This window comes from Tenrec ecaudatus, chromosome 1 (genome assembly GCF_050624435.1).
Source record: "Tenrec ecaudatus isolate mTenEca1 chromosome 1, mTenEca1.hap1, whole genome shotgun sequence".
Taxonomy (NCBI): Eukaryota; Metazoa; Chordata; class Mammalia; order Afrosoricida; family Tenrecidae; genus Tenrec; species Tenrec ecaudatus.
In genome coordinates this window covers 103,283,302-103,310,204 of record NC_134530.1, presented here as the reverse complement: position 1 = coordinate 103,310,204, position 26,903 = coordinate 103,283,302, and the positions used below count along the sequence as shown (strand labels likewise).

At 39.8% G+C, this 26,903-nt stretch overlaps 1 protein-coding gene and 1 non-coding gene across 2 annotated transcripts in view; both read right to left on the bottom strand.

Moving 5' to 3' along the window:
* Positions 1–26,903, bottom strand: part of TNNI3K (TNNI3 interacting kinase) — a 305,113-nt gene that overhangs the window by 210,635 nt on the left and 67,575 nt on the right.
* On the bottom strand, positions 23,219–23,380 carry LOC142437994 (U1 spliceosomal RNA). Its single transcript, XR_012782486.1, has one exon. It is a non-coding gene; the product is annotated as a U1 spliceosomal RNA (small nuclear RNA).

Sequence of the window (26,903 nt, the reverse complement as noted above, 5' to 3'; positions counted from 1 at the left end):
ACATATAATTTATGAGGCTGCTGAGTCTTATCACTATTATTTAATTACAGATGCATTGAATTCAATGTACGCAACTTATTTTTTTCTTTTCGTCCTCAGTTTCATTTTATTGGTTTGGATTTTTTCCATCTGAGATCATCTTCAGGAATATTTATGGAATTGTCTGAGCAGTAGGTCCAGCATTCTGGTAAGTGGCCTCTGTAGTTGCAGAGTCCTTACTTAGAAAGGCCACAAACCCAATTTCATTATCTGCTGTTACCATTTTAAATAACCAGCATTTTTGTTTTGCCCGGTATTTTTATTTTCCACTGATCTTCAAATTATTTAGGCAGTTCAGATGAGAAATACATTGGTTCGTTGACTCTTTAAACTGGTAGTTAATATGAAAGTATCTGAACAAAAGAGAAAGTAAAAAACTTAATTATTAAAAATAAAATCTTCAGGTGCCAAGTCAGAAAATGAAGCAGATAAGATAGCTTATGTCACACTTTTTTGTAGAAATATTTTCAATAAAGGAATTTTTGATAATGCATTTAAAGAAATGTTTTTCAATGTTGTATAAAATGGGTTCTAATTAGAGTCACTTGAGAACATGTCTTGAAAAGTTTTGGGGGGAAAAGAAAATGATTTCTTTTGCTATGAAAGTTCTTTTAAAATATTTGCTTCACTCTCTAGATTTTCACCAAAGACTGATAATGAAAAGACAGCAAATATTGTAATTCTCAAAACATCTGACCTCGAGGAAGCTTGGAACTACTCTGAAATATAAACAAAATAAAATTAGAAACTGGATGTGCTATGGAATATACATAAGGAATGGACTTATCCCTCTAAGTCCTCTCAGGACAGTTTTCCCAACGCCCTTTCCCAGGGACCATGCAGAAGATTGGTGAAGATTTCTGGCTTCAGAATCTGACAGCTTGAACTACAATTTAACTCGGATACATAATAGATGTGTGATTTCAGGCTACTTAAATTTTCTCCTGGCAACCTCACTTTTCTCATTAATAAAGCTTACATGAATATTAAGAGGCCTGGTGGCGTAATACTTACTCATTGGACTGCAATCCTCAAGATCAGCCGTGGGAAGCCACCAGGCACCCCATGGGAGAAAATGGGACTTTCTACCCCGATTAGCAGTTACACGCTCAGCAACTCACAGAGGACTTTGCACCCTGTCCAGTAAAGTCTAGATGAGTCGGCATTGACTCAGTGATAGCAAGTAGATGAAAATGAAATGATATGCTATCATAATAAAACAAGCAAATAAAACTGACTAAAGCAAATCCTTCTTAAATATTCATTCCCTCCGCTCTAGGGTTAGTGCAATTGACCCAGGAGACAGGAGGCAGTTGGCCTCGGAAAAGAGCAGGCATTGAAGGGTGGGGCCGGTCCAGGGTGGGGCGTCGAATTCGTGCAAGGTGCTATATCTGCAGGGGAGGCATTTTTAGCTACTGCCCAGGCCGTTTTGTGTTCAATGATCTAACCTTAGAGTTGAGAAAATGAACATTTAGGAAGGATTTATTTTAGTCAATTTTATTTGCCTATTATTACACCCTATCATTTAATCTTCATATTGGCTTTTTAGATTATTCAAGAGTCCATCAGGTGGGTGATGGTTTATGGGCAATCTGTTAATCTTATAGAGGTTCTAGAACCAGGACTCCAATCTGAAGAAGTCTGACAAGATAAAAACAGGGGGGGAAAGCAAGAGCCTAAACATATTGAAATATAATTCTAAGGTGGCTTCAGATGGACTAGCAGTCATTCGTTTGCATGCCTACTCTGAGTCAAACACGAAGGACAAAGGGAGACACTTGCTCCTTGTATTTAAGTGTTCCGTCTAGACGCAGTGGTTCTCAATCTTCCTAGTGCTGTGACCCTTTAATACAGTTCCTCATGTTGTGGTGATCCCCCAACCATAAAATTATTTTTGTTGCTACTTTATGATTGTCATTTTGCTGCTGTTATGAATCGGGCGACCCCTGTGAAAGGGTCATTCGACCCCCAAAGGGGTCACGACCTACAGGTCGAGAACCGCTGATCTAGGATAAAAGACCAATATTTGATATCAGCATAGGAAAAGAATCACGCAGGCAATTACTGTATGACCTGCTTAAACAAAAAGAGGGACAGTGGGGAGAGCACATGTAAGACTCCTCAAGGGGAGAATGAAGCCACAAATGGCTAAAGGGTCTTTTGGCAACTTTAACTTTGACACTTTGCCAATTAGAACACAGCACCCAGGAAGGGGTCTCTTGTTTAACAGTTTCTCTGCAATAGTGGCTCAGATTCCTTTCTTGCATGTCTTTATTTGAAATGAAAATGTACAAGAATCATTTCTTTTCTTTAAATGTTTTATTCATGTGCAATCCACACATGATACTATTCAGTAATTCAATCATCCTAAAAGAAGTTGTACAATCACGAATGAAATCCGGTCTGGAACCTTTTCTTTCTTCTTGTTCTCATGTCATTATTTCTCCATTTCCCCCCTCCCTGGGGGCTGGGGGGAAGGTGGGACATGCCTCCAATAGGCCATTGATTCAGGTACTGTCTCAAAAGATTACCGATCCTGGATTTCATGTACGGGAAAAATACAAAAATAATAATAGCAAAATAAGCCAGAGAAGTGAAAAAAAAAAAAGATTTAAAGTCTCAGAAACCCAAAGGGGCAGTTGTCTCTCCTATAGGATCATTGTGAGTTGGAATTCACTTGATGGCATTGGGCTTTTGGGGTGTATATAAGCCGATTGAGTTGCTCTATGATACTATGGTCCTAAGGAGCGCTAGTGGGGTGGTGATTATTCGTTGGGCTGCAATCTGTATGGTTGGCACTTTGAAACCACCAGCAGCCCGGTGGAGAAAGACTGAGCTTTCTACTATGTAAAGAGTTACAATCTCAGAAACCCTCAGGGAGCCCCTATGAGTCAGGCTTGACTTGATGGTAGTATTAGAGAGTACTAAGGGCCTATGTTTTTAAACCTAAAAAACAATGTTTACAAGTATTAGGCTATGTTTCAGGAGTTTCTGGATTTGTGTGTACAGTGATTAAATGTGCCTTTACCTACATATTTATAAGTACATGTCCTGATAGATATTTCTGTCCTCACCTATGTACATATCTATTCTTGCCTATATGCCATGTTGCCAGTATCCATCCATAATTGCTCCTTACTAAAAAGAAAAGAAAAGCCTCAGCAAGAAATAAAGCAGTTTTGAACTGCCAAACTGATGGTAGCCGACCAATTCATAATACACCGCTGTTCTTATAAAGATGTACAGTCTTGGAAACCCATAGGGGCATTTCTATTTGTCCGATGGGCTGCTATGAGTCAGAAACAACCTGATGGCAATGGGTATGGGTTGGTTTGGGATAAGGTAAGGAAGTGTGACTCAAGTCCCACACTTTCTCAAATTACACCCTTGCTTGAATCACACCATTTATCTTACAAGAGCTAAATAAAAAGAGAGAGAAGAAATCAGGAAGAAGGGATCGAGAAAGAAAAGGCAAGAGCACAACATGTCCTTTGGACCTGGGCTCCCTGTACCGGCAGAGACCGATGCTAAGACACATGGAGATCTCCTAGGTACACCACACCCACAGACGTTCACAGATGACAATACCCCTCCATCCCCCAGAGCCAACACAGAGAAAGCCCGCCCTTAGAGCTGGAGATCTGAATGGAAAGTTCTAGGGTGCTAAAATATAAGGGAACAAGTTTCTGTTTGCTACTGAAAAAAAAGAGAAAGAAAGATAGCAGGACATGGTGAGCTTGCGCGCTCATCCCCAGATGTGACTGCAGGGCTGGCCTCAGCTCTAGAGCTGACGTCCTTTCCCTAGATGATAGCCCTGAAGATACAGTTCAGGGACAGCTGTGCGTCTAACCTCCCACCTGGGGTCAAACCAAGAGAGGAGTCTAATAGACCAGTGGTGTGACGGAAACCCCCAAGTCCTCCAGGGATCCCAAATGTTGACTTCTGGCTTAGAGGGCAGCACTTGGCACCCCAGGTGAACTGGTTGTAGATTACTCATAAGGGGTTCACACTGAGAGATGAAAGGCATAACTGGGGGTTGTGGGACACTAAACCACTCCATCCCTGACTGCAGGAATAACATCTTGAATTTATAGGATGCCTGTTAATCAGGCATGATTGCTGAAGACTGCAAGGGTATATGTGTTGTTAGGTAAATGTGACCTGGGATAGGTAACCCTGAAAGAAATGGAGGCTGCACTGATGAATTTGAACATGTCCTTCTCTCTAACCTAGAGGTAGTCATCTCTGTGTCATGATTCCGGTTTGACTAGTGACTACCTGGATGGTTTTTTGGTGTTTATTTGTACAAGATATTCAGGACAGGCAGCCTTATGGAGGGGTCAACTGGACCAATGGGGTCCTGGGGAGTATGGGAGGGGCGAGGGCTGGGGGGAAGGAGCCAATAATGACAGCTACAAGAGAATAGTAAGTGTTCTAAAATTGGTGGTGAGGAGTGTGTAGCTTTTCCAGTAGTGTTTGAACAATTGAATTGTATCTGAGAGGAATTGCTGAAAAAAGAATGATGGGGAAACAATGGGGTGAGAGGGGGGAAATATGTATATGTACATATATGTATACATATGTTTAGGATATATATAAAACAAGGAGGTGGGTGGGTTTGGGGCCTCTACTTAATCTTACTTCACTATAAGAACAGTTTGTTCTAATAATGTGGTATTGCATTATACTCATCTTTCTGACACAATTGCTGAAGACAAAATGGGTCCATAAGCAAAGTAGGTGAAGAAAGCTGATGGTTCCTGGTTAACAAAAGATAAAGCATCTGGAGTCTTAAAGGCTTGTGGTTAAGCAAGTGGCCATCTAGCAGGGAAGTAACAAAGCCCACAAGGAAAAAGTATACCAGCTTCTGTGATCATGAGGTGTTGAGAGGAAGAGGTTTCAGAAGTTCAAAAACATGTAACCAACTCCATGTGAAGGGGCACGGATGTAATGGAGATCCCAAATCCACCTGCAAGATGTTTGGACAGTCCCTCTCAGAAGGGCCACATGAGACGGATGATAGAGCCAGCTATATGACACTGCTGAACCACATAACGATCCTCTAGTTCTTTAATATTTCCTCCCCTTACTCATAAGGTTTTTATATGTTTTACTTCATTGATTATATTAGATTTATGTAATTTCATTTGCATATGTAGGACCATTTATACATGAAGGTCAAGATGGATGATCCCCCAGAGACAGTGATAGGAGAGGTGGTTCCCTGAGGGGACTGGAGAAGGGAGGTGGGTAAGGTGGGGAAAGGGGAACTGATAGTATTGATGATTGTATAACCCCACCTGAATGGATTGAACAATACAATTGTGTGGGTATGGATATATTGGAATGTGTAAGATGTGTCAGTAAAATTATTACATAAAAAAGAGGAGAGCTGAAAAAACTAGAACAAATTTAAAAGGGATCAAAAGTGATATCAAATGATAAGGTGTTAGATTGTAACTTAACTGCATCTGCACCGATCCACTTTTCCTTGTCCTCTGTATGATAGCAAGACCACTCATGTCTCTGGTCTGTGATCAGAGGGAATTCACTGCAGGCTTCATCCATGCGTATTTCTCATTCACTTTTTTTAAATGAAACCATTTTAAAATGGGTCAAAAATATGAAATAAGGTGTTACATTTTAACCTAATTACATCTACCATAGTTGAGTTTATCATCCTCTCTATCTGAGAGCAAAGCTACCACATCCCTCTACCATGCTCACAGGGGATTCACTCAATCCCAGGAGTTACCCTGCAAATGAATTTGGGGGTCCCACTGTCATCCATGGCGTTCTGCAAGCTAGGTAGTCACAATTTGAATTGGGTATACCATTCCCTCCTTTGGATTTGAGTTTTATTATTTACTATCCTTGGCTCCCACAGAGAGATGGCTGCTTATTTTAGAACTAGCTTTTAAGACCCCAGATGTTATACTTTTTGATAACTGGGCACCATTTCTTTCTTCAACATACTTTGTTATAACACCTATATTCTTCAGTGATCTCTTCATAAGGGTGAGCATGAAGTAGATCCATATATTAATGACTAATTATTCTTAAATTGGGGCTAGAATTGTGAGCAAAAAATTCATTCAAACTTATATCTCTGATATATATCTATATTTCACTCTAGGGCCTTCATTATCATTTTAGGATAGAGAACCTCTGGGATATAAGGTAATTCTATTGATAGTGTCATTAATTTAGCTAATGGTATAAAATTTAAAGTACTGTAGAGAAAAGGAAATTATACAAATATAGGCCAGCTAAAATCATATTACATGAATTATTGATTTGTAGAGAATATACTCTTAAGTGACTATACACTGTTAACACAACAATGGAGATTTGAAATAAGTCAAAACTTCTAATAACGTTCATTCACAAAGGCAGAAACATGCAAGACTCATTTCTTTTTCTTTGCATATGCCTTTGGTTTATTTCTGCTGTATTTAACTGAACACACTTGGCGCTAAACCCCATATCTTATATAAATGGGGCACCTGAGCCAAATAGTACAATGGCAAACACTCTCAGAAATGTTTGTATCAGCATACAGGATACTACCCAAGTCACGGGGACCTATTGCCATAATTGAATCTAGGCAGGTGGTGGTGTATCACAGGTAAGACCAGTGGTGATCTTACTTTCTCTTTAATAATTTCTGGCATAGAGGTTTTACACGTTTTCTATATTTACATCTCCTTCTTGACTTGCTTCCTATGGTCATGGGCTTTATAAATTGAAGACAAGTAAACAAACATACATGCATAATTCTCTACACAATTAGTCATCAGATTTTGCTAGAAGTACTACACATATAGATTAAAAGATCAAGTGAACAGGGAACCCCAGAATCTCAGAAAATATCATATAAAATAATAATAACAGATGCTATCAAAATTAAAGGCTACTGATTTTCTATGATTAGAGAAAGATGTCTAATTCCAGGATGTGAAGTTTCTACTTTAATCACTCATAATTAGGCCAGCATGCTGTGGCATTTGCAACACCCACGTCCACATATTGAATTAGTCATTCAGAAAAGATCTTTATAGAAGAGCCAGGACATTTTCTGTACACAGAACATCAGTATTCAGAAGAGAGGCTCAAACAGAGACCAAAATTACATTTGTAGACTCATGCCAAGGCACCCATCTATTTACATGATGAAATGTTCTCAAGAACAAAGAGATCCCGGATGTGGTCCAGATAACACTATTTCTATGATTACATTAAGAACAATTTACTGCTCTTGATACTTTCATAAAAGGTGCCCTGGGAGTTTATTGTAGAAAGATGTAGTCATATCTATTTTTGTCATGTTTCAGTTATTATTTTGTTTATATATTTGAAAAGTTTTTCATTAAAAAAATGTAAGAAACACCTATTTATCTTAGTTCTATGGAACCCGGGGGGGATGTGTAACTGGACTAATGACATTTTTTTTCAATAAGGGAGAAACTAATTAAGTAGTAATAATAATAATAAAACCTCCTTTGGATATGACAGATTTTTCTTCCTGACAGCCAGGAGGCTACAAATTCGATTAATTTATCTGACTAGGAGAACCAAAAACTTATTAGCATAACTCACTCTAATTCCTAAATTGCTCCACATTTCTGAAAGAACACTGATTAAAAGTTATGCTTTCAAATATCAACCAACTCTAAATTTAGCAGGAAGCATAGTTTAAAGGTTAAGATTCTTATATCTAGTGATCAATTGTTTTTAAGAAGTCCAAAATAACCTCATTTAACATAATGCTGACGGTCGATTTGAAATTATTCCCTGAAATAAAAGATTGTTTACCTGGGAACCAAATGAATTAGAGCTATCTAATGTCATGGTTTATCCTTTAGTTGCTAATAGTGAGGTCAGCAGGTCAAAACCACCAGCTGCTCCTTGGAAGAAAGATGGGGCTTTTGCCTCCCGTAGTTGCAGCATCAGAAGCCCACAGAGGCAGTTCTAGCCTTTGCACTATGCTGTGAGTGACGATCAACTCAATGACAATGAGAGGAAGGTTAGTTCATGAGCCCTAGTGGTGTGGTACTTAGTCATTGGGTTGCTAAACTCAGTCATGGGTTCAAAACCACCAGCCACTCTTCTGTAGAAAGATAAAACTCTACGCCCTACCCTGGTTGTGTGGTGGTTACGTGTTGGGCGGCTATCACAAGGGTAGGCAGTGCAAAACCATTAGCAGTTCCGTGAGAGAAAGACGGGTCTTTTGACTCCTGTAAACCACTGCAGGCTTGGAAACCCACAGGAGCGGGTCTACCCTTCCGTATAGCGTCGTCCTGAGTCAGAATTGACTCGGTGGCAGTGAGATCCCCGCCCCAGCGCAACCCTGCGGTAGATTCAGCCCAGCTAGAACTGCATATCTGAACAAGATTGCTGAGCTCGCCCAGTCAGATTTCCCCCAAACGTTCGCTGCTTACACAGGAAGCGTATAGACTGGGGCCAAATGGCGTCGAGCAAATTACATCTGGTAGACATCTTTATAGAACTTCCTTTTTGTTGATTTCAGCTGTATGTTTTCAAAACAATCATTTATATTTCTTCCTAAATATGACAGTTTCTAGTTTTTCTCCTTGTTTATATGGTATACCGTATGTGAGTATTATGAATTTGAATGACAAAAAAAGTGATACGGTAGTCGCTCTTTTCTTCAAATTAATTTTTAGCCCAAATTGGAAATTTTTCAAGCCTGAGAAAGTTTATTTCTTGTTCAATTGTCAATATTTATTAGGTAACAATGAGTGCTTTTCCAGCTTCTAGAATCTCTTTATATTCACCAAATGGCTTCCAAGCTTCCTAGGGGACTGATTTCATTCCAACCAACCACAAGAAGAAAAGTGAATGGAGGTGTGTGGAAGCCAGACCTTGGGATGATGCACCTCACTTTTTACCCATGGAGCTTTGGCTAACTGAGCCAAACGGCCAAAAGAAACTGCCTGTGAGACTGGTAAAACTGCCCTCTCAAAGACCAGGAAGGAGAAAGGAAGACGATTTCAGTGAGCACCTCTTTCATGGTATGACTATCTAGTAATTCCCAGCCCACCCCAAAAATACAAGAGATAAATTCCATGTAATCTACCTCTTTGTTGGGCTTGCGACCAACCCATGAACTAAAAATCTCTATTAAACCAAGTCTTTACCTGGACTTTTGTGATTAGTTTATTTTTAGCAATATTTTATTATCTTCTCATTGAAATTTTACAAAGAGCATTGTTGTTGTTGTTGTTGTTGTTGTTGTCAGGTGCTCTTGAATTGGTTCCAGCTCATAGCAACCGTGCATGCAACCCAATGACACACTCCCCAGTGCTGCTCCAGCTTCACAGTAGTTTCCTTGTGCAAGCTGATCATTGCAGCCACCGTGTCAATCCCCCTTGTTTAGATACGTTTCTTCTTTAGCAGTCCGTGATACAAAGCAAACTAGGTCTCCCTTTAACAGTTAAAAAGGACAACCAATCAGCTTCAGACTTAGTACGGCCATAGCGCTCCTGAGCAGCACGGACAGTGAGGCTTCATCATCCATCTTTTGTCCGTCTTGTCAGTGAGGACATCGTGGTTGGTCAAGCGGAGAAGGTCCTCAGGAGATGGACTGACACAGTGACTGCAACGGCGTCCAGAATGGCAGCCATGATGAGGACGGCCCAGGGCTGAGCAGTGTTTCCTTCTGTTGTGCATCAGGTCACTAGGGCTCAGAAGCCACTCAATGGCACCTAACAACGAAATAGGAGCCTGGCTGCCATACAATAAGCATTCTCACTATTCCTTTATGCGTTCTGCTACCATTGATCAACCGTCTCGTAACCCTATTGCTTTCTCATATTTGCTTTTGGGTAAATGTTGACATAACTGTATGTTCTCCTACAGTTAGTTGTTTACAGGATTAAATTACTTACAGGTGATATTATTTGGTTTGCAGACTGATCTGTCATTTGGCTAAAACGGTGATGCTTGGGAGTGGTTTCATTTACAGGTTTACGAGTCATCTCAGGGCACAATTTCAATGTGTCCTCTAATCTTAATGACCCATTAGGTCTTGCCTTTTGTAAGAATTTTGATTTTCTCCTACATTTTGCTCTCATTCCACTTGACACTTTTTATTGTCTCTCTGGTCAACTTGCTTCCTAGGGGCAGCTGAACCATCTAGTTCTTCTGACCTCAGGTCAGAAAGGACATAATTCCTGGTTTCCTGAGGTGGCTATTTGCAAGGGCACCAAATTGGGTTGCCAAACATTATCTTTATGAAGTATGGCATACCAACTGATTAACTTGCCCCATAAACCTTTCAATTCAGTAAACCAAGTGTGGTAGTTATATAATCATCTGTCAGTTTGAGGATTAAGAGTGTAGGGGTGGAGTCTAGCCTGTGAATCAGATCATAGCTCATGAGGCCTTTGTGTGGGCATGCCCTTCTCCTGAGAATTCTGGGAAATCCAGTATTCCTTCTTGGAGGTGGGAGACACTATCTCTCTCTCGGCCCACTCCCTGTGAGACACTACTGAGAGGGCTGATTTCCTGCAAGACGTCCCTGGGGAGAAGCCACATGGACCTACCCAAATGCAGCCCTGGGTGCTGGAGCAGCCGTGTGGAGACTCCTGCCAATGCTGAGAATGCTTACAATGCCACTGGATCCAAAGACTTTCTACCCACTGCTACCACTGGCCTGTGATTTTCCTGCATTCAGCATCATTGCATGTGTTCCGTGAATCTGAAGAGGACTTTACAGATTGGCATCAGACATATGGGCTAATATCAGACTTAAGGGTTTGGACTAGACTGGGTTGGGAATGCTTTCTCAATGTCCAGTTGCTCTTGTGTATAAACCTTTTTTCTATACACATATGAGTGTCTGAATGAATTTGCTTCTCTAGTCTTCCCAGACTGACACACCAAGGCTATGAATTACCTTTTTAAAAATTATTTTATTGGGCATTTGTACAACTCCTATCACAATCCATACACCCAACCATTGTGTCAAGTACATTTGTTGCCATCATCATTTCCAGAACGTTTTCTTTCTACTTGAACCCGACTATGAATTATCTTGATAAATCTAGAAAGTCCCAATAGCTACTCTCCCAGTGCACTTTATTACAGAATATTGTACACACAAATATGCATAAGAATATACCTGCAGATACTCCTTTGCATGCAATATTTGCCTTCTTGTACACACACACATATATGTACACACACACATGCACAACTATTTATGTAACATCACACATTTTTGGTTGTTCATACTACTGATGCAAAATTGTGTCTATTTTTTGTATTAATTTCATCAATTTGTGCTGACATTAGCTGTATTTGCTATTACATTTCTCAACACCCCAAATAGCAAATATCTATCCTTAAGAAGAAGGCCCAGTGGAATAATGGGTTAGGTTCAGGGCTGCTAACTGCAAGGTCAATAGTTTGAAATCACCAAGTGCTCCTAAGGAGAAACCCAAAGGGACAGTTCTACTCTGGTATATGGGGTCTCTGCAAGTCAGAATTGATTCAATGGCATTGGGTTAAAAAATATATATATTATTCTAGAATATAAATATAAATTATATATTATATAAAATATTATATAAATAACACATATATTATTATAAATATATAAATTATATGTTTATATAATGTATATTGTATAAATGATTCTATTGTATAAAATATAAATATGTATTCTAGAAATATATATTTAATGTATATAATCTAGAAATATCTATCTATATCTATATATAAATCTAGAAAAAGGTTCTCCCTTCCTGGTGATTACTTTTACTGAGCATCCAATCTTAACTTTTTATAAAAGTTTGCTTTTGATGGTTAACTAATTGAACAGGAAGTACTCCAGATGCATTCGGGCTATAAGATATTTTACAGAATCCTCATTTTTCTTTAGAGGCATTTGGCCTTCTATTGCACTGCTTGTCAGCCTGCTTGCAATATTGTGGTGGCTTGCATGTTGTTGTGAGGTTGGAAGCTCGGTAACCAGGATTTCAAACACTAGAGTGTAACTCATGGGGACGCGTTCCAGAGGAACCTTCAGACGAAGACAGACTAACTAGGTAGAATGATCAGAGACACCATTTCTGAGGGATATATATATATATATATATATATATATATATATATATATATATATATATATATATATATATATATATATATATATATTCACTGAAAGCGTTATAATATTATGAATCACAAGACAAGGCTGTCTGATTCAGCACCAGATGAGTTCTTAGGGTGTAAGGGTGCAGAAATATAACTGCCGTCCTCAAATAGAGTTGACCTTGATGGCATGTGTAACTCAAAACTCAGGACATCATTTCCTGGTGTGGAGCAACCTAAAAAATGAGAAAAATAGCTGAAAACATCTATTAAAATAGACATATGGAATGCACAAAGTATGAAACTGGATAATCACAAGGGTAAGGAAATACATAATAGAAGGGAAGTAGGCAAATTAATAGAGGTAATTTAAGTTGCTGTGTAAAAATCAAATGCTGCAGAGGCAGGTAGTGTTGTGTACACAATCCTGCAATAATGCTGACCGACAAGTAAACGCACAGACACACGGCTGACGATAGGGAAGAGGAGTAGAAGTGCACTCATAGATGGATATGGTGCGGCAAAGAAATCTCTACATGTGGATTTACATGTGCTGCACATCCATCAATGTGATGGAGTATCCATGGGTCAAGGTTTTGGAAATTCTATAAACAAACACCTTGAAGGCTGGTGAACAATCATATCAAGTACCATTTTTGTTTTTTCCCTATTGTGAGTCAAAAGGAGTGATTTAAAAATTGAAGATGCATTGAAACAATAATTTTAAGAACCACACAACCATCATTCTCTACAACAATGGGACCAGAAAAACCAGATTGTGTGCAGCTTCCTGTGAATAGCTGCTCTGAAAAGAATGCCATTAGAAGGACTTCTCTAGGGTGGGGGAAACGTGGAACAAATTCCAATCATAAAGAACTCTAAGTCCATTGGTCAGATGAGTGGAACCTGTGAGGCTGAACCCTATGTCCATTGGTCCATTGCTCATAGAGATGAATGTATCCTGTGAGGCTGAACTTTTCCCCATTCTTCAGGTTTGGAAATGAACTCACCACTATGGCTCATTTATGAGTCAAGCAATAAACATATCTATAGGAGGTTCAAGTACATCAGTGACCTATATAGATCATAGAATAATAAACCATTTGAGCTCAGTTGGACAGCATTTATCCAAGACAATGACCAGAATGGTTAGCAAAGAAGGAAATAGGAAACATAGGCATATAGGAAAGAAGGAAGTGGGATAAATAATGATATATAGAGGGTACTGTAATGAGATGAAATAAAATGTGTATAAATTGTAGAATGTGAAATTGATGACCTGCTCTATAAACCATCACCTAATTCATACTAAAAGCTAAATACATATTATTGTCTATATAATAAGTTATATATACATTAATTAAATATGTAATATGTTAATTAAGGCAAGGTTTTAGGAAAAATTGCATTTCTTAAGATTTATAAGCCATTGTCATTATCTGTCTTTCTGGGTGTATCTGAATGTGAGACCTTCAGTCAATGTTCTTATGCAAATAAATGAAGAATATTGAATTTGGAAAGCTAATACGTATATTTCACAGTTTCTTTTGACAAACACTTTGCTCTTTCTTTACATTTTAATTACCTCTTGATTTTTCATGTGTTATGTTCTTGATTTCATCTTCAGCAAGCACAGTTCAAAGCCTCAAATCTGTTCTTGAAATGACCTGTAAATTCAGATGGGATGTACTCAAGGTTGTATATTAACCCTCAAGAGCTTGTTTTTATTTTTTGATCTTTAGTACCAACTAGTGAATTGATGGTCTATGTCACAGTTGGGCCCTGCTCTTGTTTTGATTCAAGACATGGTGCTTTTCTACCATTGCTTCCTACAGATGTAGTAACAGATGATTACAGTATACAGTATACAGATGATTCCTGTATATTGCATGTGCCCTTAGCTACTCCTTTATATCTATGTATTAGTTTATAAGCCAATATCAGAAAATACATTTTCATCTAATATACCATAACAAATACTGGCTTCATATATGCAATTCACACACATCTTCTCAAAAAATAGTGTCATATACTTCCTCCCAGCATCATTTCTCAAAATTCCCATGTAGTAAACTTTGAAGTTCAGTTATATAGCACTGCTTGTATTTCTCAATATACTTGGTTTCTTACCTCAGTCTTTTTTTTTAAACAATTTATTAAGGGCTCATACAACTCTTATCACATTTCATACATATACATACATCAATTGTATAAAGCACATCTGTACATTCTTTGCCCTAATCATTTTTTTTCCTCCTCTTTTCTTTTTTTACATTTTATTAGGGACTCATACAACTCTTACCACAATCCATACATATACATACATCAATTGTATAAAGCACATTCATACATTCCCTGCCCCAATCATTCCCAAAGCATTTGCTCTCCACTTAAGCCCTTTGCATCAGGTCCTCTTTTTTTCCCCCCTCTCTCCCCTCTCCCCCCTCCCTCATGTGCCCTTGGTAATTTATACATCGTTATTTTGTCATATCTTGCCCTATCCGGAGTCTCCCTCCCCCCCCCCTTCTCTGCTGTCCCTCTCCCAGGGAAGAGGTCACATGTGGATCCTTGTAATCAGTTCCCCCTTTCCAACCCACTCACCCTCCATTCTCCCAGCATCGCCCCTCACACCCTTGGTCCTGAAGGTATCATCCACCCTGGATTCCCTGTGTCTCCAGCCCTCATATGTACCAGTGTACAGCCTCTTCCCTATCCAGCCCTGCAAGGTAGAATTCGGATCATGGTAGTTGGGGGGAAGAAGCATCCAGGATCTGGGGGAAAGCTGTGTTCTTCATTGGTACTACCTGGCACCCTAATTAACCCATCTCCTCTCCTAAACCCCTCTATGAGGGGATCTCCATTGGCCGACACTTGGGCCTTGGCTCTCCACACTGCACTTCCCCCTTCGTTTAATATGGTATATATATACATACATATATATATACATACACACATATACATATACATATATACACACATAAACACATACATGTATCTTTTTTTTTGCATTATGCCTTATACCTGGTCCCTTGGCACCTCGTGATCGCACTGGCCGGTGTGCTTCTTCCATGTGGGCTTTTTTGCTTCTGCGCTCGATGGCCCCTTGTTCACCTTCAAGCCTTTAAGACCCCAGACACTCAATCTTTTATTATGCCGATTTTTCCACCTGAAATGTTCACACTATTAATGGTGTCTCGATTTCACAACAGATAAAATGAAACTATCTTGTGAAATTATTATGATAATATGACACAATTATCAATGTAAAGCATTTAGAAAATACAAGGCATGTTGAAAACATTCAATAAAGCAATTTTTATAGATATATGAATTGATCTTTTATCTTCACAGTAGGTTAGTCAATTAGTATAGTGTTAACATGGGAGTTTACTCTATCAAAAATATCTCTCTTGGTTGATACATATTTTTTAAAATATTGGTCTCACATTAGCAACAAGGTAACATTGAAAGATTAGCATGATTGGACACATATATACTGACAAATTATCTAAAAATGAAATAGTTACCAATGTCATAAAAATCTAAGAGCTAGCAACCATGTGTTAGTCTGGGTACTTTAGAGAAACAAATCCACAGAAACTAATTTATAAGAGAGAGTTTTATGTAAAGATTAAGTGAGTATCAAGAAAACATCCCAACCCAGTGCTGTCCAAGCCCACAAGTCCAACATTAACCCATTAACCCACATGTCCAACACCTATCCACAAAGTCCTCCTCCATCTCACAAAACAGATGTAATGATGCTGACTGCAGGAAGAAAGCCGAGTCAGTAAACGTGTAAGCATCTCAGTGCTGGCAGGGGTCTCCACACGGGTGCTCCAGCACCCAGGGATGCATCAGGGTAGGTCCATGTGACTTCTCCTTGACGATGTCTTGCAGGAAGTGAGCCTTGCCAGCTGAAGCAAGGAACTGGCTAAGGCAGCTGCACCCTGGTCCAACCATCTCAAAGCAAGAGACTGGAGAGCTAGAAAGGAGAGGTTCACCGAGCCATTTATCCATCTGCCGTTCAACTAACCCTACATGTGTTTATCAGCCAGGTTGGCACAATAAACCAACTCAAGCCATGAGCAATCAAACAAAGAAGGTTGACCTCAGTATACAGTCTGCTACTTTACAGTGGCAAATAATTGGACATGTTTCAAGAAATCAGTAATTTAGGAAGTTGTTATTTATGATTCTTCCCTTTCTGAAGAGAAGGACCCTACAGTCTCTTTTTCTACCTGTGATATAATTCAGAAGAATAATGTCAAATCTGAATTTAAATGAGTGATGTAGGATCAGCTTTCAGAACATGTATCCCTTCAAAGCTGTCAGTTTCCTTTCACCACTTTTCCTTCATTTCAAAAACAAGTTTAAATTAAACAAAGATCAACAATTAATCTGCCAACTGATTTCTTATTTATGACATTGTTAGGGAAATACTGATATCCTTTCATAAACCAAGATGGACACTTCCAGATTCTTTTAGAATTAAAATGAAACACACAAGCTATCTCTGAGAATGCTCTGAGTACGAGATGCCTAGTGCTTTAATGTTAGATATTATTCTGTTTCCTACATACTGTGCAAGGAATTTTGTAGATAATTTGCAGATAATCTATGGGAGGAGAGTCAGAATTTTCATGATCACAACTAGGGAAGTATAAAATTATCATTCTATCTTTGGATTTACAAGAGTGGAAGCTGTGGTAAAAGATGATTTAGCCAATATTCCCAGAACATTATCCATTTCATATTATTGGTACATTTAAAATGTACCTTGTTTACCTCCTAGGTTTGAAGTTTTTAAATACAGCAAGGTTGTTATTAAATTTGAATGCCTTAACCCCCAAAGCTATGAATAATAATAAAAAGCATGATATATTGTTTTCAATAGGTGTCCTCAAATCAGTTCTGACCCTTAATGACTCTTTATTAAATTGAATAAAATATTAGGCTGGTCATGTGACATCATCACAATTGTTGGTGTATTTTTATCCATTATTGCACTTGCTGTGTCGATTGAACTCCTTGAACGCAGTTTTATTTTTCACTGATCTGCTTGAGTGATGTTTGTTTCCAACTATTGGTCCCTTCCGATAGCAGGTCTAACTAAGATAAGTGAGATGAAGTCTAACCATCCTTGCTTCTAAAGAGATGTTTGTTTGAACTTTTTCCAAGACAGATTAGTTTACATAATGGTTACCCTCCCACAAAACACACACACACACACACACACACACAAACACACACACACACGAAGCAACGAAAACAATTCCAACCCATACAATCCATTCTGATTCAGGTAGACTTTATAGAGAGTCTCTGAGGCTATAAAACTTGGGTTTAAATCTATAGGAGAGCAGATCACCTGTTCTCCTTCTGAGATGCTGGTGAATTTGAACTATGATCTTGCTGTTAGCAATCCAAACGTTGTTCATTGGGCTGCATTTGTACAAACGTTTAAATGCATTAACATTTGTATTTAAGCACAATAGTCACAGGGACTTCTAGGGGTTTGAGGACAAATTCTATTCTCTTTAAATTCCAGTTTCCCAGGAATATTTTGAGTGTCATCATACACACACACACACACACACACACACAAATGTGGAAAGTCCCTTGAAATGCTTACCCTCACTACTCACTGCTCTTATTTTTAACTACAAATTAAATCATTCATATTTCCACTCTATTACCTTTGCTTATGTCTTTATATACCAATGACACATTACTTGCTGTGTGCCTGCAATTTTTACTTATTTTTTTCCTTTTTAAAAATTTTCATGTAATCATTTTATTGGGCCTTATACAACTCTTTTTTTTAACATTTCCTTAGGGACTCATACAACTCTTATCACAATCCATACATACATCAATTGTCTAAAGCACATCTGTACATTCTTTTCCTTCATCATTTTCAAAGCATTTGCTCTCCCCTTAAGCCCTTTGCATCAAGTCCTCTTTTTTCCCCTCCTCCCTGCTTCCCCCTCCCTCATGAGCCCTTGATAATTTATATATTATTATTTTGTCATATCTTGCCCTGTCCGACGTCTCCCTTCACCCTCCTTTCTGTTGTCCATTCCCCAGGGAGGAGGTCATATGTAGATCCTTGTAATCGGTTCCCTCTTTCCAACCTCAATTTTTATTTTTAAAACAGGTATAGCTGTTTCAGAAATATGGATAGCCTCCAGATAAATAGGCAGGTAGTAGTCTTTCAAATTTTTTGGCAAAGAATAGTGAGTGTGTCCAGAATTACATCCTTTGTTGAAATGTATTAATTGACAGTTCATCAATTCCTAGAGCCTTGTTTTTAGCTCATGCCTTCCTTCTTCATTCAGTTCCATTGATTCTTGATCATGCTACCTCCTGAACTGGCTGACCATCAACCAATCATTTTCAGTGCAGTGATTATGGGATTACTTCCGTACATCTTCTTTTGATGCTTCCTGTGTTAGTCTGAGTTGACTAGAGAAACAAATCAAGAGACACTCATATGTGTGTGAGAAAGCTTTACATCAAAGAGTAATTGTATATTTAAAAAATTCCCAGCCCAGGCCAGTTAAAGTCCATAAGTCTGATATTAGCTTATATGTCTAATATCAGTTATAAATTCCTCTTCAGCCTCATGAAATGCATGCAATAATGTCCAATGCAGGAAGATCCTAGTCGCAGTGGGAGCAGCTCAGCACTGGTGCAGGTCTCCACGTGGCTCCTCCTGCTTTAGGGCTCTGCCTCTTTCAGCGGGGCTCCGTGTGGCTTGTCAACAGGAGGATGAAGCAGAGAGTGTGGATACAGCCTCCAGGGAGGAAGATTGGAGTTCCCAGAATCCTCTGGAGAAGGCCATGCCACCCAGAAGCATCATTGGCTATGACCTGATTGACAGGCTAGACTCCACCCCTTCGCTCAATTTGACAGGAGAGTATGCAACTGTCACACTTCCCATGCTATTCAATAGTAGACAGATGAGGCTTTCTCCTCCCATAAGAAGTTGGAGCCTCAGAAACCCACAGGGCAGTTCTGACTGTGAGTCAGAATAGCCACAATGCAGTGAGACTTTTATATCATTTGATATTCTGCCTAGAGAAACATTCTAGTTTGCAACTTTAGGTTTGAATTTTTGCTACAGCTCTTTCAGTTTGACAAACAATGAACATATTCTTCCTAACTGCAGACTTTTTTTTAATCATACTTAATTCTGTCTTTTAAAACTGCCTTTTGAAATTTTCTGCTTACCTTTTTTCATCATTTCTCCCACTTGTTTCAGTTATTGTACATTTAAGAGTAACTTTCAAAGATTCATCCAACAGCCCTTCATCTTTCTTTCTTATCAATATATAGACATTTCACTTTGTTTATGTATGTTGTCCTTGATGTCAGATCAAAACGTACTTGATCTCCAGTAGTGTTCTGTTCACCAGATATATTGTACAGATGCTCTCTAAAATTCAGGCAGGATATCCTCCAGGTGCTACTTTGGCTTATGGTTTAATTTTCTTTAGTTTAAATTTGAAGTTGCATTAGAACAATTAAAAATCTGTTCCCCTAAAAAAAAAAACTAAACAAACAACAATCTGTTCCCTACTTGGCTGTTGACCTTGTCCTGAATAATGATATTGAGCTTTGTCTTGTTTAGTTTGTTGGTTTTCTCTCAGTGAATTTCACATATATAAAAGCTGTTCATGTAATTGAAAAAGTTATTCTTGAAAAATTTTATTGAGACATCACCAGTCAAGACCAATTTTTAAAATAAATCATCTTATTGGAGGCTCATACAACTCTTACCACAATCCATCTATCCATCCACTATGTCAAGCACATTTGTACATTTGTTGCCATCATCATTCGCAAAACATTTTCCTTCTACTTGAGCCCCAGGTATCAGCTCCTCATTTTCCCCTCCCTCTCCCACCCTCCCTCCCTCACAAACCCTTGATAATTTATTATTATTTTTCATGTCTTGCACTGTCTGATGTCTCCCTTCACCCACTGTGGGAGAGTTCTCCAAAGTTGTCTCCCCCAAATATATGCCAAGCCTAGCTGCTTGCTACACATGGTAAATGATTATATACTTGGAGATCAACAAAAACAGGTCAAAGATTTTTCTCAGGGGGTTGTCAGCCATCTTGAGCAATCATATAATCTGTCCCACCCTAATTAGGGCCCACTCCCTTCTGATAAGGTTAGTAGATTGTTTCCCTGAAGGAGAGCCCAGGGAGGTCACACCCACTCAAGGGTGACCAAGGTTAGGCTGCCAGCTTGAGTCTAGGGTCTGCCCATCTTGTCACATGTATACCCCCTAGTCTGTCCCCATCCTAGTATGTGTACACCCCTAGCTCATCCCTTTCCTGTGATGTGTATGCCTATTGTACATCCGCTTCCTGTGATGTATATACCTATTGTACAGCCCCTTCCTGTGATGTGTGTGATTACTTGTAATCACGCCCCCTAAGTATTGTGGGCGTTGGCCAGAAATAGAGAGACTCTTCTGCCCTCTCTGCCCACATTGTGCACAGACCAGGCTGGTGAGATCATGGCCATCCAGGAGGTAAGCATGCTACTATGAAATGTGTCTAACACCTTCATTTTACTCTCTCTCCTATCTCCATTATATTCTCTATGACTTTATTATAATCTTTTAATATATTTTTTAATCATACAATTGGGCCTATCGAGCCCAGGATTAGCTGTGGGAGGCTGGCTTCCCCCACAACCCACTTTTCTGCTGTCTATCCCTCAGGGAGGGGGTTATATGTAGACCGTTGTGATCGGTTCCCCCTCTCTCTCCCCACCTTTCCCCTACTCTCCTGGCATCTCTACTTTCATTATTGGTCCTGAGGGGTCCATCTGTCCTGGATTCCTTGCGTATTTAGCTCTGATATGTACTAGTGTACATCCTCTGATCTAGCCAGATTTTTAAAGTACAATTGGGATCATTATAGTGGGGGGTGAGGAAGCATTAGAGAACTAGAGGAAAGTTGAATGTTTCATCAGTGCCATACTGCACCCTGACTGCCTTGTCTCCTCCCCGTGACCCCTCTGTCAGGGGATGTCCAGTTGCTTGCAGATGGGCTTTGGGTCTCCACTCCACACTACCCCTCATTCACAGTGATATGAGTTTTTTGTTCTTTGATGCCTGATACCTCTGATCCTATTGACACCTTTGGATCACACAGGCTGGTGTGCTTCTTCCATATAGGCTCCGCTCCTTCTCAGCTAGATGGCCGCTTGTCAATCTTCAAGCCTTTAAGACCCCAGATGCTATATATTTTGATAGCTGGGCACCATCAGCTATCTTCACCACGTTTGTTCATGCACCCGCTTTACAAGACCACATTTTTAAGCCTTCCTCTTTGTTTCCAACTTGTGAATTCCAATTGATGGTAATCAATAATGCATCTTGATTATATGTTGCTATTTGGTGCCATTAATTCAGCTCTAACCCATAGTACCCAATACACACCTGAACGAAACGCTGCACTGTGTCATGTCTACATTTTCCCTATACTTGAGCCCATTGGTGTAGTCACTCTTTTTTGCCACAACTTTGCTTTACTCAGGGACTGGTCTCTCCTCACAATGGGTCCAAAGTACATACGACTAAGTCTTGCCATCGTTGCCTTGGAGGAACACGCTGGCCTTCCTTCTGCCTTTGAAGATCTGTTGTCCTTTTAGGAGTGTTTTCCACATGGTTTTCAAGCTTAAGTTCTCAGGTTACAAGTGTGTCTAACATAGAGTCCAGTTCACCCCGTGGGCTTCCCATATGGCAGTCTCGCCGATGCAGCTTCTGGAGCAAGATGTACACCCTGAAAATGCAGTGTTGAGAGTCTCAATGCTCTACGGCACCAGGTCTAGGTTCCAGGAAGACCCCCAGATGTCCTAAGTCAATTATGCCCACTTGCTGCAAGCCACCACAGACCCTTCTCTCCTAATGTTCCCGAAAGCATCTTGAGTCTCTCCTCCCCCCACCTGGAGGTCACCCCTCTCTCTCCTCCCCTCAACACACGCGCACCTATGCGCTCCCCTAGCTTTACCACATCCTCTCCCATGTCCACGCTGTTCCTCCCAGTAGTAGGCCTCATCCCTCTGAATGGGCCACTTCCCTCTATGGGCGACCTCTCCCAAGATCCATATGGCTCCCTTTTGAAGACCACCTCCTCCCCCTCTTTACTGTCCATGGATTTCAGCTATTGTCAAGTGCCATCTGGCCAAGTGAACTGCACTATAGTTACCTGGAGGGATGACGTGTGGTTCATTGGCACTGGTCCGTCTCTTTACCAGGCTGTCTGGTCCCCGGCAAGAAGACTGGGTGGCCTGCAAACTTGAGCTTGTGCCTGTTCCGCTGCTTGTTCCTGCCGCGTGGACTCAGACAGTGTTTGTCCTCCTGTGCTGGACTAGCTGCACTCAGCATAATGTCTCCCAGATCCCTCCACAAGATGAGATGTTTCATAGTTTCATAATTGTTTTTTTAGGGATGTGTAGTATCTCATTGTGTGTATGTACCAGAGGATTATTTTATCCAGTTTCTGTTGATGGGAATTCAGGTTGTTTCTAGTTATTATAAACTGTGCTGCAGTGAACATGGGGGAGCTTACGTCTGCTCATGATCTGTTGCTTATTTTTTGTTTGGGTGTACGCCCAGTAATGATATTGCTGTGCCACATGGTAGTTCAATTGCCATCTGTTTTAGGTGTTGCCATACCTCCTGTACGTATTTACAAGTCCACCAGTATTCGATAAGAGTCCTTATCTCACTACATCCTCCCCAACATTTGTTGTTGTCAGTTTTTTGTTTTTGTTTTTAAATCAGACTACAGTAATGGGCATTAGGTGGTATCTCATGGTTGGTTTACATTTCCCCGATGGCTAATGACCTGGAGCATGTCTTCATATTTTTTTTTAAAGCATTTCAAGTATCATCCTTTGTGAATCATCTGTTCAGGTATTTTTCCCACCTTATCAGGGAGATTTTTTTTTCTTGTAGGCTTGTAAAATTCCACACATACCCCTCCAGCACAAATGAAGGTGAAGGAATAAATCACATTTTCTTTTTTTTTCAGGGAAGAGTGCAAATGCAGTCCCTCACTACCACACATTATGCAGTCTAGTTTCCCGCATTTGGGGAAATCTCAGGGGTCAGCACATCCGGAGTGCAATGGATCAGCCTCGCCCAGGGAAAACCACCTTCTTGAGCATGGTATCTCCACTGCCAGGTAAGTATAAGCACATTTTCTTATCAATGTAAGAGACCTGGAGATACTGCTGATGATGAAATGGCCCTAGGAAAGAAAGACCATCTGTACATAGTACCGCCATAATAACCGACCAGACTCGAGTTTGGGGTCTGAAACAGGAGCATGAAGTCTGGGGTGCTGGGTTGCACATGCCTGGGAAGAGGGAGCACACTAGAGAGGACCAGCCAATAGCAGAAGGTCCACCAGAAATTCAGTCTACGGTGAGAAATTGGCCACTGGCAGAATGTAAGATCCCATTTTACATTTTGCCAGGTCTTTTAGACTACTATCTAAGGATCTTTGGGCTTATTTTCCAAGGTATCTCCTTCAATTAACTCACTCTTTCTGTTCAAACCTTTTCTCTAAATTGTCTGAATTTTGTTTGATTGAAATCTTTCATGTGATCAGGACAAGAACTGAGAAGTGAAGAGGCTTGAAATTCTGATCCCCCTCCCAGTAATCATAGGAAAAGTAAACTGCACCTTTAGACAAAGAAGGTGAATTTCTTGTAATAATACAAGGATTGATTCCTTCAGGAAACTTTCATTGTGCTAAATTTCTACATGCAAAATGACATATAATATGGAAAATTTTGTGGAAACTATACAACTAAAAATGAAACAATTATATTCACAACCATAGCAGATATTAACATGATCTGGATAAAATAAGTCATAATATTAATAAAAGATATGAAAGGTACCACTAACCTCCTGTCAATTAGCACATACAAACTGTGTATGAAAAAGCTACAGAATATATACTCTACGGAGCCGTAGGAACACTCAATGCATGAAAAAGACTGAAAAACTAAATGATAAAGTCCTGAGATCATGATTCAATTAATTTAAGATTCATTAAGAGAAAGATAACTAAAAATAAAGAAACAGTAGAACTAAGAAAATATCTTGACCTTAATAATTAAAAAATATAATATATCAAAATTTCAACAACATAGCCAAAATAAAGCAGAAATATATATTCTTAATGGTATTAGGGAAATGTCTGAGAATTAATTAAGCTAAGCATCTCTTCTAATAAATGAAATTGGAGGTGAAACTATTGGTCTCTCACTAACTTGGGGAAAGAGGAGTGATGAAAATAAAGACACATGGGACCAGTCTCATGGTCTAGTGATGTATGCATGGTATCATGTCTCCATGACTCTATGACCCCAATAATAAGATGGTTCTTGTCAGCACCACCAACTTCTCTGAAAGGGATCACATTAGAAGATGATGGTTAGGGTGGAAAAAAATGTGGAACCAAACTCAATCATCAAAGAAATAAGACTTATTGTTCAGCTAGAGACTGGTAAAACTCTCACAACTGAGGCTTTGGCCCATAGCCACCCTTCAGATCTGGAAGCAAATTCCCCACCATAGCTCAAATTTAAAATAAGTATAAAGTGATATCGTAGAATAATCAACTATTGAAGATTAGTGGGTCAGCACTTGTCCAGATGGATTAGGAAAAAAAGAGGGATGGACCTAAGAAACACAGTGAGTGAGGTAGTAAGACAAATGGTGGTACGTTGAAACGACACATTTTAGCAATGATGGTTGTAACAAATGCAAGGTTGAGCAAAGAAAAGATCATAAAACTTGTCTATAAATCTTTAATATAAAATTTGAGAGGAAAAAATGGATTATTATACATAAACATAATTTGTAGGAAAGCAAGAAGAAAGATATCATAAATTAAGAAACATACTAAGACAGGAAGGTATATATGAAACTAGAGGATCGTAAGAAGCTCTTCTGATAAACTGGCAATTTTTATTTCTTAAATTGGGTGGTGGTTGCATGGATATCACTGCATAATTTTCTTTTAAGCTCTTTCAATATATATGGTGGTAACTCCCCCAAAATAATTTTTATCAAAGTTATGTGTTTAATTTTTTTACAAAATAGACTTACCACTTTCAAAGTACTCCCCATTGCAATTAATACATTCGTCAAATCTGTGATTCCAATCTTGGAAACATTTTTCAAACTCATCTGTTTGGATGGTTTCAGCATGTGGTAGGTATATAATTGTCAATTTGAGGATTAAGAGTGTAGGGGTGGAGTCTAGCTTGTCAATCAGATCATAGCCAAGAGGCCTCTTTGTGAGTATGATCTTCTCTTGAGAATTCTGGGAAATCAGTACTTCCTCCTTGGAGGTGGGAGACACTTCTCTTTCTGCCACTCCCTGGGAGACATTGCAGCTTACAGGACACATGGAACCACCCTAGTGCCCTGAGGTGGACAAGCCACATGGATTCAACCAGACCTCGGAAGCCAGAGAAGCCACAGAGAGGCCCCTGCAGGCGCTGAGATCTTACTTACAATGCCAAGGGACCCAAAGACCTTCTACCCACTGACTTGTGATTGTCCTGTGTTTGGCTTCATTTCATGTGTTTTGTGAGTCTTAAGTGGACTTTATAGATTGGTATCAGACATATGGGCTAATAGCAGACTTATGGCCTTGTACTGGACTGGGTTGGGATGTTTCCTCAATCTTCAATTGCTCTTATATATAAACATCTCCCTTATCCATATATGTGTGTCCATGGATTTGCTTCTCTAGTCTCCCCAGACTAACACATAGCACCTCCTTCATTTTTTCCTTCGCCTCTTCTACACCATCAAATCACAGTCCTTTCATGCCCGTCTTCATTCTCAGAAATAAGAAGAAGTCACAGGGATCCCGGTCAGGCGAGGCAGGTGCCTGGGCAAGAGAAGCATGCTATTTCTTGCCCCAAATGGGCACACTGAGAGGGCGAAGACAGCAGTCGCATTGCCCTCTGGAGACAAAACCAGTCCGCCATCTGCTACACAGTAGCACAGTATTACGCAATCTCTTCAGAACCTCCAAATAGAAAGCTTGATTAACAGTCTGACCTGGTTGAACAATCTCCAAATGCGCTATCCCCCACACATCAAAAAAGTCAAATGAGCATCTATTTGATCACAAGGTGAAAATGGTGTCTTCCACTGGCTTGATTGATGTTTGCTTTTGGGGTCACAAGAATAGCACCATGTCTCATCACTGGTAATGACCTTGGATAAAAAGTGTGGGTGGATTTGGAGCTGTTCCTTCACAGCACAGCATGGTTCCACTAGATGCTCTTTTTCCTGGTCAGTCAGGACCCGAGGCTCACATTTCACAGCCGTCCTTCTGCTCAGATCTTCTGTTAGACTCCCTTGAACCGCGCTCCAAGATAGTGCAGATAACTCCCCCATGTCTTCAGTGAGCCGTCGTTGGTCTTTGAGCACAATGCGCGGATTTTGTCGACATGTTCCCCGTTTGGGAAGTTATCGGACATCAAGATCGAGGTTTGTCATTGATCAACATTTCGCCATTTTTGAAACAAGAAAAGCACTCGTGCACTTGAGGTTTTTCCCATCGCGCTGTCCTTGTAAACTGGGTTCAATATCACAACTGCTTCTGCGCATTTTTCCCGAGTAGGAAACAAAATTTCACAGCCTCATGCTGTTCTCTTAAACCAGCCATCTCTCTCTCTCT